Here is a 14,254-nt window from a genome sequence, read left to right on the forward strand (position 1 = left end):
ACAACTTATAAAGACTGAACATTATGAAGATGTAATACACAGCTAACCATCATTTTAGCCATACAAGAAATATGGAAAATCCTGTATTTTATTAACTTTTTATAAATTGGTGACTGTCATGTTGTGTAACAAATTTATGCTTGATTGTTATAAATTTTATATATCATGAAAATATTACTGAAAGAAAATTATGAAATGTATGCCTTAAAATTAATGTAATGGCTATATTTGCTTGTGAGGTTAACTTTCATTAAGATGCATCCTTATGTTTTTCACAACAGGTATGATCTTTTTGCTTAAAGTAGCTAGACGTGGACAACTTATAAAGATTGTTGTAAGGTTCATTTTGATTTTTTTAATGTTACATGAAGTTAGTAAAGCAAACAATATCTCTGAAATGATTATGCAAATATATGTGTATATATATATATATATATATATATATATATGTTAAATTAGAAAGCTACTCCTTATTAAGAGGTCCTCTTGTTATGATGTGCTATGTCATTAACGATTATATGAACCCAAATAGATTAATAAATGGTATAAAAATAATTTATGATTGGAGTTTGAAAGAGATTGTGCAAATGTTATTGTTTGAGTGGCTAGTAGAGTAAATTGGAAGGAGTTATTTTTCCTTTTTTGTATATATTGTTATAGTAGAAAACATTGTGTATGAGAGTATTTTGAGGTTTGTTTTGGGGGTTTAGTGGGATATAGTAATATTTGTAATTGGCTGAAGTAAAACAATTGGTTTAATTTCTACAATAGGGAGATTTAATATTAGTGAACTGTTTGCAATTTGAAATTTAGCAAGATCTGCAGCAAGATATGTGCAGTAGAGTTTATTGCCTAGAATGGTATTAAACTTATCACACTGCTATAGTAGGAAGAGGTTTGACCGGAACAGAGGTAGAACGTGTCTGCCAGTAAGTCAGTAAATGTAACACTAATTAAGTCAGCAAGAATAACATCTCTGGTCTCACCTGAAAAGACTGCACAGACCTAGTGGGACTAACCTAATCAACAAATGTAACTAACCGACTTACTAACCAAAACATGAACGGCTTCCTGCCTAGTAAAGTTATGGAATGACATTTATTTCATAGTACATTATTTTGCAGATCTTGGAAGGTATAGGTACAATGTATGGTAGTTGAAAGGATATTATGCAGGATGTTGGTTACAGTTATGTTAAACTCTTGGAAGAATTCAGAAGGTTTCAGTAAATAGATTAAATAGGTTTCTTCTACATGTTAATGGTTTTATTTTTTTCTTGTTTTCTTTTTTCATGTTCAGATGGATAAAGATGATTCTTTTGCAAACAAATAAATAAATAAATAAATAAATATATATATATATATATATATATATATATATATATATATATATATATATATATATATATAGTTATATGTGTAAACAAAACAAAATTGTTACTCTTCTCCCCCACTCGCAAGATCCCCTCACCACCTCTCACAACAACATCTAACAATGGCACCATCATTTTCCCAGAATCTAGTACTAAACTACTGGGAGTAGTAATCAACAATAACCTTAAGTTCGATGCTCACATAGACAAAACTATTAAAACAGTTAACAAAAAACTAGGCTCATTATACAGGATTAAGCAATTCCTAACCCCATCTACTAGAACTGTTATTGCCCGTACACATCTGCTATCAACCCTTGTTTATGCCTCATCCATCTTTGCTAACCTATCCAAATCGAACCTCAATAAATTGAATATCTACTACAATAATCTTGCTAGATTTGCCACAGGGTCAGCTTATAGAACCCATCACTGTGTTAACCTTCAATCATTAGACTGGCTAGAATTATCCAAACAACTGCAATATAACCAACTAATAGTTGTTCATAAAATTCTCTATCAACCAGACAGTACGCCTATACTGAAAAATATTATCATCCCCTATAGTAACCTAAAAACCCTTTGCTCTTTCAACAAAGTGCTAGCACAGACTGTGAAAACCAACAATTCAGCTGGTGCATCACTATTCTCCAACTCTGCCAGAAAAAACTGGAACTTTCTTCCTGCGGAACTGACCAATGTGCCTTCCTTATCCCGATTCAAAAAATCTCTTAAGAAATACCTAAAATGCATTGGCTTTGTCCCTTTACAAACCCTGACTAAACACCCCATAATCAGAATCTATAAATGTGAACCTTAACGCAAGATTATATCTTTGATCTTCTAACTGCTTAGAATTTTCTAAATCTCTCTCCTACTGAAATATTTGAAATTAAGATGATACAATGTATGTTACCACCTTTTGTTACACTTTCCTTCTTTTAAAAAAAAACATATTGGACCTGGACATCACCAACGTGTGTGACCGGTGTTCCTCACCGGAGGTCAACCCCTCGCTGGTTAGATCTGACCATAAACTAATCACTATGGATATCCACATTCCGCCACCACCCTCCGGTCAAAGAAACCACCGTGAAAAACTTTTCAAAAGCAAACTTCACGTTACTTAAGACCAAGGTGGGAAGTTTCAAAGCCCCCATGCTAAAGGATAACGCTGTCCAAGCTGCAAAATCCTTTACTAATGCATGCTACGGGCACTTACAAGTATGCATGGATCATGCTATCCCAAACAAAACCAAGACTCACTCCTCCAAGAAAAGGAAACCAGTCTGGTGGACCCCTGCCATAAACAAGCTATACAACAGAAGGAGTTAACTAGTACAGAAAAGAGTAAAATCCCAAGAAGGGAAGACATCCCTGATCAGTATCAGCAAGAAACTACATTTCCTCATAAAATCATCCAAGGCTAGCTTCGAAAGAAAAATTGCCATGGACTCCAAAGATAACCACAAGACATTCTTTAGCTATGTCAAGAATGTAAGTGGCAATTCTCAGATCTGCTCAGAGTTAGTGCAGAATGACAGAAAATACACTGAACCAACCGATGTAGCCAACATCCTGGCAGACAGGTTCAGTGCAAACTTCACCCCCCTCTCACCCCAAGAAGACTCATAACTATACCAGAAGAATGCAGTGCCAATGAAATCACAGACACTCAGGTTAAAACAGCCCTCTCCAAAGCCAAAAACACAGCATCAGTGGGACAGGATGGTGTCCCAGATTGTGTCCTACACGAGCTCAAAGATGAACTAACCCCTCACCTAAACATGCTGTTTAAACTCAGTCTCTCCACAGGCTATGTGCCCACAGAGTGGCGCACAGCAATGGTTATTCTGCTCCACAAAGGTGGAGCCACAATGGACCCTGGGAACTATCGCCCTATAAGCCTGACTAGCTTGGTCTGTAAGGCTATGGAGTGCATCATCATGGAACTCATTAACAGAGACATTGGGAACCTACAAACACTGGACCCTACCCAGTTCGGCTTTGTTAAGGGCAGATCATGCCTCCTAAACCTGGTGGACTTCTTTGAGACAGTTACCAAGACTATAGACGAGGGAAAGGTGGTACACACAGCCTACCTAGACCTTGCAAAAGCCTTTGACACCATTCTCCATTCTGGTATTATAGACAAGCTCACCAGCCTGAACATAAACCCCTATGTCACAAGATGGTGAGAGTTGCGGAAGCTAGGTCTGACTCTAAACCGGTTACAAGTGGTGTTCCCCAGGGCTCAGTCCTAGGACCCCTCCTGTTCGGCATATACTTCTCAGAGGTACAGGCAAGCTCAGGAGGACTATGGCTGACAAAGTTTGCAGATGACTGCAAACTAGGGGCTATAATTGACTCTCAGGCTAACACAGACATCCTCCAAAAGGGTCTCACTGAGATGAATTCCTGGTGTCAAAATAATGGCCTCAAGCTAAATGCCAAAAAGTGCATAGTCATCCCCTTTGGAAAAAACAAAGTACCCACAAACTACCACATAGGTGGTAGTCCCGTAGATACGGAAGACATAATAAGGGATCTGGGGAACCAAGTAGATAGTAATCTCTCCTTTGATAATCACATTGCCATCATCAGACCCATCATAGAGTACAACACCCCATTTGGGATGTACCTTACAAGACACTTGCAACAGCTGGAAAGAACATAGAAGTACCTCACCAAGAGGATCATTGGCCTCAAACAGATGCCCTATGAATCTCGACTGAAGAAACTCCAGCTGTACTGGTTGCATACCTCCTACTCAGAGGTGATCTCTGCCTGACATACAAGGCAATGTCCAACCCAGAATTAATGGACATGCTCCACTTAAAAAGAAAACCATATCCCCTCAAGCCACACGCTCTACAGATCTAAACCTCATCACAACAATAAATAGGATGTGCTGGGGGGATAGATTCCTGTCCCCGAGACTTCCCATGCTTTGGAACAAGATTCCAATCTACATTAGGCAGAGCTTCTCACTAACACTCTTCAAGAGAAACCTTGACGAGTGTATGGGAAACAGAAAGTTTACCCCGGGGATCACTTCAGTGGCTCTGCTGGACAGATGCACAGGGAACTAATCTAAGGGGACAGTGAAAGCCAACACATTCTGGCTAGGCTTATAAATGCCTTCGGCCAGATAGCCTAGTATCTACCTATGAACCTATGAACCCATTATAGAGCTGAAAAGGACTGAAGCACCTTCACTCTACCTCCCTATAAGGAAAATGTTAAGAAATTCCACAGAGAATAACAAATGCAAAAATAGCTGCATCCTGACATACACTTTGGATTGTCACAGTATCAAAATGTTATTATAGAAAACTGGGCCATTGTCACAGGAAACCCTTTTCTGATTAACATCTTAGGTGAAGCCCCATCCTTTGTTTACAAGAAGGCCAGGAACATTAGACGTTTTGTTGAATTTATACCTAGACCATGAGAGAAACACTAAAAGATGTGAAGCTAATTGTACATTTTATAGATTTATACAGCAAGAAAGAAAATCATTAAGACCAGTGCAGGGGGTGACTGTAACACTACAAAAATAATTTACAGGGCACAGTGCAATGAATGTGATGCATTTTATGTGGCAAGACTGTAAATAAACTTAAGCATAGGATGTCATGTCATCTGTCAGAAATCCGCTCTCGATCTAAAAATAATGCACTAGCCAAACACCTTTCTCCTCATAAAAGACACACAGGTTTTAAGTTCCAGATTCTGGATTGCATAGACATGGGTGATCTTGAAGGAAACCTCTCAAATATTCTGGAGAAACTTGAACTCATGTGGCAATTAAAGCTGAAGTCTTAGGAAGTCTGGACTAAACTACTACTGTTCACTTAAAAGTGTACTGGAACTTAGAAAATTGCCACATTGACATGACCAATTTATCAACAAAGTACTAGTTTAAAGGTGTGCACACTTATGCAACCAGCTTATTGTATATTTTTTTATTTTTTTATATTTTTCCCCCTAACAGATTTGTTTGTTTTTCAACTGAGTTGTACAGGTTATAGGTCACACTAAAGGTGGGAAAAGTTTTGAAATGATTTATTGTGGTCTCATTTTTTATATATCATAAAAACCTGGCATTTTAACAGGGGTGTGTAAACTTTTTATATCCACTGTAAATACATTTTCAAAATCTTATGCAAAATAGTTTGGCTCCACAAAGGGTGTGATAAGTTGTTTTAGTGATATCCAGGTAACCTCAGATACTGGAATCAAAATAGATTATATTGAAAAATAACTATGCAAACTGGATCCAAGCAAAGCATTGGGAGGAGGTAGAATAAGTAATAATGACCTGAGAACACTTCAGCAAGAATTTATAGTAATATTATATCTATTATTTACTAGGTAATTTTAATATGGGGAGATTCCTGAAGATTGGAGACATGCGCTCATTAAACCTGCCTTTAAGGAAAAGGGGAGTAGGATAAACACAGAGTCATATAGACCCTTAAGTCTACTCTCATGTTGTAGAAGTAATGTAGAAGGTAATATTGGATAAGTTATTGTCAGAACTGGAAAGGTTGGGACTTGAAACCATATATCAGCATGCATATGTTGAAAATATATCTATTACTACCTGCAACATGATGTTCTATAACAATATAATAAAAATTGTGCTGTGATGTAATTTATATAGATTTAACTTCAGCATTTGACAGGGTCATACACAAAACACTGACCAATAAATTAGAACAACTAGGTATTTATTTACTCTTGATAAGATAAGCTTACATTTCTTTTATTTATTTCATTTATTTCTTGATAAGCTGCATGGCTTACAAATAGGACATGGCAAGTATCACAGCAATTGGACAGGTGAAATTCTTGGATGCAGTCAGGGTGTCCCAAAGGACTCTGTCCTAGGCCCTTACTTGTTTAGGTTTTATCTTTCAGACCTATCTTGTTCATCTGAGGTGTTCTGCAGTCTGCATGCAGATGACTTGTAATTGGGTAAAAGGATTACATGTGTTACAGATAGGGCATAAGATAGGGCAAAAGAACTTGACTAACTTGACCGGTTGGGCACATAAAAATAATATGCTGATAAATACATTAAAAACTAAGGATCTGAGATTTGGGAAACATAAATTGAAAGGTGAATATTTAATACAGCACATAGTGATTGAAACTATACATTCATTTAAGGTCCTAGTTATATGGGTAGATCCAGCTTTGAGTTTTTCTAATCATTTCAACCAATTGGTTAATGACAGTTATAGAACTATAGGTTGTATAAAAAGATTTATAAAGTCTAGGAAATCAGAAACAATGAAGCTATTGTTTCTTAGTTACATTAGACCCAAACGTGAGGATAGAATAACAATATGGAAACCTTATCAGAAAACAAGCATAAGTAAGCTGTAAAGAGTAAGCAGAAATATACCAAGAGCATGGATGTGAAAATTTAAGTTATTATGAAAGACTAACATATCTGAACATATACAGTGTCTCTTACAGATATTTAAGAGGAGATCTTATTCAGGTATACACGGCATTTAGAGACAACCATCTCTGGGAATGTTTGGGGTTATCAAAAAGTTGTACAGAATCATCAAACAACCTATTAGAAGCTTCTATAGGAAAGACAAGTGCACTAATTGGTTCTCTGAGACAGCAGCTGATACATGGAACAGACTACCAAACTATATTAAAACAAGCACTGGTTTAGATAATTTTAAGAACACCCTGGACATTTATTATGGGGACAACTGTTTTGGTATATTGCCAGGCTATAAGGGCATTATTGACCCGAGCTTGAAATATATGTATGTATGTATTAAATAGCATGAAGCATAATTTATCCACACCCTAACAGCACTGTTCAATCTCAGCCTCCATACGGTTTTTGTACCAAGTGAATGGAGAACAGTTACAGTTATTGCCCTGCGTAAAGGAGGACCTTCCACTGACCCAGGCAGTTAAAAACCTATACGTCTGACCAGCCTTATATGCAAAGCCATGGAAAGACTTATCATTGAATTAATCAGTCAGGACATAGGGAACCTCCAAACACTGGACCTGTCTTAATTTGGATTCATCAAGGGCAGGTCATGCTTACTCAACCTGGTAGATTTTTTTGAAAAGGTCACCAAAGCAATGTATGAAAGCAAAATGATACGCACCACATACCTGGACCTGGCCAAAGCTTTTGACACATTATCCAACTCAGGCATAATAAAAAAATCTAAATAAACTGGGAATAAACCCCTATGTCACCCACTGGATTTTCAACTGGTTCATGGATAGGACACAAATAAGCAAAACAGGGGAAGTTATGAATAAACCAGTCACTGATAGAGTCCCCAGGGTTCTATGCTGAGACCTTTCCTGTTTGTCATCTGCTTTTCTGAAGTAAAAAGCCAATACCAAAGGTCTCTGGCTGACTACATTTGCAAATGACTGCAAATTAGGAGCAATCATCGAATCCCCAAATGGCTTAGCCATCCTGCAGGAAGATTTATCTCAAATATGTCAAAATCATGATCTGAAACTAAATGCCAAAAAATGCATTATTGTATGCTTTTGGAAGTCATCTACCCCAGGGAACTACAACACTGAAAATACATCCATAAGAGGTGACCCAGTTGTTTGGGATTTGGGAAGTTATGTGGTCAGTAAGCTAAGTTTTGACCAAAATATATCTATTGTTGTAAGAAAGTCCTTTTACATTGCACAAAGGGATTGTGTCTATATCTAGGCATGTTATTTTTCCCTTTTACTCAGCCCTCATTAAGCCAGTCATTGAATATAATGTCCCTTTCAGCATGTATTTGTCCAGATACATGCAACATGCAACAACTGGAATGTATACAGAGATACTTTACTAAAGGACATGAGTCCTAAACAACATGTCCTACATGGACCAACTCAAAGCCCTGTCTCTATACTCGGTACTCTAAAGTCAGTTAAGATGTAACTTGTGTCTGGCATAAAAGGCATCCTCTGACCCATTTCTGATGAAGTTACTGCATACACATCAGCACATCACATGGCACTAGAGATACTCAGTCTAGGGATATAAACTTCTTCTGCAACATCAACAGAATGATTTGGAGGTACAAGTATATCTCACAAAGGATAGTGCTGTTGTGGAACAGACTCCCCATTCACATAAAACAAAGTTCACCCCTGCCCATATTGAGGCACATCTTCGATCGATGGATGGGAAACAGTCAATTTCTCACATGACTGCCCCCTGTCCCACTAATGAGCAGAAGCAGCTCCTAAATGCTTTACCCCATGCATGGGTCCCTTCAAATTATCTATGGTATGTTGTTGTTGTGTCTTTCGGCTTATCCCGGTTAGGGGTCATCACAGCGGAACTCTGGTCCGCTAATGTTTGGTAGTGGATTTTTACGTGCCGTGTTACCAGCCCTGATGCACAACCTTCAATGAAGGCATGCTCATTCACGCATGCCTCCACACAGAATATGCTCTAGCTAAGAATTGAACGGGACAACGTCTTGCGGTGAGGTGACAGTGCTACCGCAGCACCACTACCGCGGGCAAATTATCTATTGTATGATCCCACTTATTCTTATTAGAGGTAATATATAATTATCAACCATGGGATGGAATTGCTAATCTATAACAAAATGGGAGAGATTATTTTGAGCACAAAAAAGTAAATTGACTTGGCTTAAAATATTCTGCCTATGAACCTATGAAAACGCTCAATGAAACATTATAAGATACATTCTTCAAAGCTGAATAGGCTGAAGGTGATCCTGCATACTTCTTAAGCTATAATAGACTGCATAACCTAGAGCTATTACCATGTTTGAGTATGACTGTTAGTGCATATTAGAAATGGCAAGACACTCTTACAGTATTTGGCGTAACCAACCAAAAAAACACCATACTGATATTTGTACAACTACATTAATTTTGCTTTCCATCTTTAACCTCCACTCATCCCTCCTAATTTCTCTCCTCAGCACTTACTTTCTGTAATTTTCTCAATACTTTCTCTAACATTCTTTTTTCTCATTTCTCAGTCTCCAACTTTTACCTATCTTTATTAATGATCTGTAATATAACTCTGTTTTCAGACTTATAAACTGTTTGAACTGGGTCCTAGCTGTATTTATAGCCCTATTTCTGATACTTTACATGTTTTTTTCTTTAGTTAATCCTGCCTTCATATTAATGCCCAGAGTTGCCCTGTAGATATTCACCTGTGTAATTGGGGAACTGTGCTCTAAATTGCTGTTAATGTAGATGGTTCTAGGTCAATACACTGGGTTTTGTGTCCTTCTCCTTTTTATGCAAAGCATGTTTATTGTAACAACTAGCCAGCATGTAGAAGCTTTCCTGTTGAAACCTATTAGCTAACTTGGAATGTGTATGTGCTCTATATGCTATTTACCAATGTAATAACTGTGTTTCAACAAAGTTGTTAATGAGTGAACCTGGCATTACTTGCTGTCTTACCAATGACATTGTTCTTTATTCTCTCTCTAACCCATGTAGATTTCAGCCTCCATTCCAGCATAGAGACTTGGGAATCCTTTCCTGCCTGCTCAATAAGGACCCCTTACTCTTATACTCAGCCAGCTCATCTGCAGCCCAAAGAAACCTACTGTCCTATTTTAAATTCCCTGTTACCAAAGGAAATAAGGAAGTATGTTTTTACCCTAGAACTACTGTTAAACTGCATTTTTCTCTATAACCTACTGGTGTATGTAATCATGCCACCGAGGTAGGTACCCAGCAGCCAAACCCCTCCCTACCTGACAGGTAACTACTCTACCCTCCTTAGGATCTATTACTTGAGTCATCTGTTCTTGCTATCTCTACACTACAGAGCTTTGCTGTATTATACCTATTGGCCACAAGGTGGCACCCTAGTCCCAGCCTGTGTGGCCATCTATTTTCCATACTCCCCTGTATTGGATTCCAGACTACCTTTCACTTACCTTGTTGTACTAGACTGCTCCTAAGGTTGTCCCTTGCTACTTATCTACTATCCTCCTATTTCCTGTCTACTATCCCTTAACAATTATACAGCTGAGCTATCATCAGCCACTCTCCTGGAAATTCCAAGGGCTCTTCAAGAGTCTGCTGCTCACTGATTGTCTCTGGAATTTCTTCTTTTACCTGTTCTAACCTGGTCCGTTCGCCCTGCGGGCTCACTCTGCTCCCCTACCCTACTCCCAATTCCCACCCACCCCAGTGCTCCTACACTTATTCTAGCCATAAGTCCCCTCCCACTTGTCTCATCCAATCCACTCACATCTCCTTACTATCCCCTCCCCTCCCATCCACCAATACTTTCTCACCCCTCCCTCTTCCTAAACCTTAAAGCATTGTATATACCTCTATACACCTCCCTCCTACTCTATCATACTCTCCTACATCCAACTATTTCCTCAACACCTAATCCCCAACTATTAATTTATATCTAAACCTTACCATGCCCTTTCACACCCTTCTCATACCTTCCCTCAGCATACTACTTCTAATGACACTATTCCATGCCACCTCCTATACCTCCTACAAACTACCCACTTCTTTCCTATCCCCTCATCACACCACCATCTCCCCTAACACTAATCATCACTCTACCACATCTCACTTTCACTCAATATCCCCCTCTGTCGTTCATCCAAACCCACTTCTCTTCTTCAAACTAAATCTCCTATCCTCCTCAATGAAACGTCATATTCCCAAAGCATTATTATACCTCTCACAAAACTCCAGGAGTAAATCCAAACCCCTTCACTCATTCCCCTTTGACTACCTATGCCTAGCAGGAGACATACACCCCAATCCAGGACCTACTAGCAGCAACAATCCATCTCCCCCCATTACCACCCATATTACCAACCCTAAATACCTCAAGCTCCTGACCATCAATACCCAAAGTCTAAGAAACAAAATAGCCCCCTTTCATGCTTGGCTGTATGATACCCAACCTGACATAGTAACCCTCTCTGAGACATGGCTAAAACCCAATATTTTGGACTCTGAAATCATACCCCCAGGGTTTTAAGCTCTTAGACATGACCACCTAAAAAAGAAGGGTGGAGGAGTAGCCTTAATCTACTCTAGCCTACTTTCCATTACTCCCTACCAAAATCCTATTCCTCAGTTCAACAATGCTGAACTACTCATAGGAAACCTCAAACTAAATAACCATAAAAGCATTTGTGTTATAGCCCTCTATATCCCCCCTGGAAATAATACAAATACACTTGAGGAAATCCTTCTTTGGGCCTCATCTAATATCAACCTTTGAGACATACATCCTAGGAGATGTAAACATTGACTGGAACAAGATCACTGGTAATAATCTCACCATTTCAATCAATCTATGTAATTTCACTCAACTCACAAATGCTATTACCAGACCCAATAAAAATAACCCCCCAGGCTCCATACTGGACTGGATCCTTGTCTCCCACCCAAATAAAATGCTGATAACCAACAAATAGGTTTAAAAATATACTATGCATTACAACTACCAACAGTTTGAAAATCAAGATAAAGACAATTGTGATATAAGAAACACAAGTATATGACTACATCATAAACATAGATGTTTTATGTCAAGCTTCATTTTGAATGTATTATGCCGTCCTGTGGCACATTATTTTTACTTTTTTTTGTTTGTTTTGTGGGGGTTAAAATACTCATCAATTCACATATAAAATAACAACTTTAAGGGAACTAGACATAGACAAACAGCTTCTCCAATGTAATTTCTCTGACCAGTAATTGTGCAACATAGAACTATGAAAAAATAGCAAATGTCAATAACTGATGTTTCTTTAATCATTTCTGCAGGGAGACTCCCACTCCCCTCACTGTAGAGAGTTGCCATTGTATACCCCTGCAACTGGTGTATACTAATAGCAAGATCAACATAGCTTGGAGAAAAAATAATACTCTGAGATATAGTGATCTCAGACTTAGCATATTAAAGTTCCTACTTTTGCACATCTATTTTTTAACAAACTTTTTATTTGACTAGAGAATATAGCAAATACAAGATATGAACAGGAACAAACAATATATAACTATGTACATTATTTACATCAGTGGGCATCCTATTAGTAATTACTACATGGATTGTAAATAGAATACAGGCTGTCCTTGACATTAATACAATATGGAAGACTAATCAATGTGATAATATAAATCATAACATGAAGTTCAAAATAATTCCCAAGTTTTAAGAGTCAAGTTTGGTTTATTAATCAGAGAATTAGATTGAAGGCACTATAGTTTTTAGTTTATACTTTCTTAAATCCAGACCAGTGTAGTATAGTCAATGAGTTCCATTTTGTAGTAATGTAAACATTTATCATCAAAATGAAAATAAGTGATTTCAAATGAAGAATATTCAATTTATGAGGATGTAAGTACTAAAACAGCAATGTTCATGATATGGGTTAGAAATTAAGTAGTGTTTTTTTTTTTTTGGATCCTGGACTGGGCAGTTGACCATATGTTTTAATAAAGCTCAAAAACTGGAAAAGCCCCATAACAAGGATAAACAGACCAAGAAAAATAATGACCTTGTTGCAATACAGGAACACCAAAAACCACAAACTGACACTGGTACAGAATTCCTTTAATACAGAATATTGTTAAGCACTTTTGTTCTTGAATACTGGAACTTCATCAGAACAATAAAAACAAAATTGTAACGTTTGTTGAAAAAACAGTTACATAAAATCACATGGTTGATTTAAGTCAATTGAAATGAAAACCTCAATCAATGTAAAATACCATATCAATTGTACTATAATAATTAAATAATACTAAAGATGAAACTCTAATCCACACAAAAATCCACTACAGCAGGAGGAGCTGGTACCAAGAAACAAGGACCAGAAAAACACAACCTTAGTGAACAAATGCTTTATTCTTCACTTTCATCTCAAAAGAGACTTCTTCAGAATAAAATTAACACAACACACAAACCTTTTTATACAAACTCCTACAATTAAAGTAAGACCATAAACCAATTAAACCACTCAATTAAGTAATTCAATTAAAAATACAATACAAACAATAAAAGCATAAATATGCAAACTTTACCCACCACTTAAAATACATTCTTCTTGCTTACTTAGTTTGTTTTTAACCTCTTATATTTAAAAAAAAAACATTTCAAATTAATAGTTTAATTCATACTGGGCGGCTTGTCTGCATCTAATTTTATCAGCCATAAAATTTATCTTTGTTCAATCCTATCCCTGTAGCCCCCTCCCCTAATATTTCTAGGTACTTGTTCTAATATTGAAAAAAGAACATTTTACTTTGCTGACATCTAAGGATATGTTTAAATAAAGCATTGTTACTATCTTTACTCTTAATGGAGTAAAGATATTCCTTGATGCATTTCTCCAAGCATCTCATAGACATACCCACATAGAGATCCCAACAACATGAACAAACTGCTAGATAAACAATCCCCAGGGTTTTGAATTTTTTACTGTTTGTCTGAAGAAGGCAAGGCAAGGACCTTGCTGAAAGCGCTCACAATAAACGGTTTTGTTTTATTTATTTGCCGGCTCTTATAGTTTCCGTTCCCCTTGTTTTCAGCAGTTTGAAATCTAAAATCCTACTATTCTCCCCATCAAAATCTATCCCTCTAGACAAAACCTCCTTTAAAATTACCAGCCATGCTAACTCCACTATAGAAATTGTTCCTTTTGCCAAACTTCTTGGGGTTACTATTGACAAGCAACTAAAATTTGATACCCATATTCAACTAAATATTAAGAAAACCAATCAGAAACTTGGCATGCTGTACAGAAACTCTCACTTCCTCTCCCCCTCAACTAAACAGACCCTTGCCTCAACCTACTTACTACCCTCTCTGATGTATGGTGCTCC

This window comes from Protopterus annectens, chromosome 10.part0 (assembly GCF_019279795.1).
Source record: "Protopterus annectens isolate FY-2018-M chromosome 10.part0, PAN1.0, whole genome shotgun sequence".
Taxonomy (NCBI): domain Eukaryota; kingdom Metazoa; phylum Chordata; order Ceratodontiformes; family Protopteridae; genus Protopterus; species Protopterus annectens.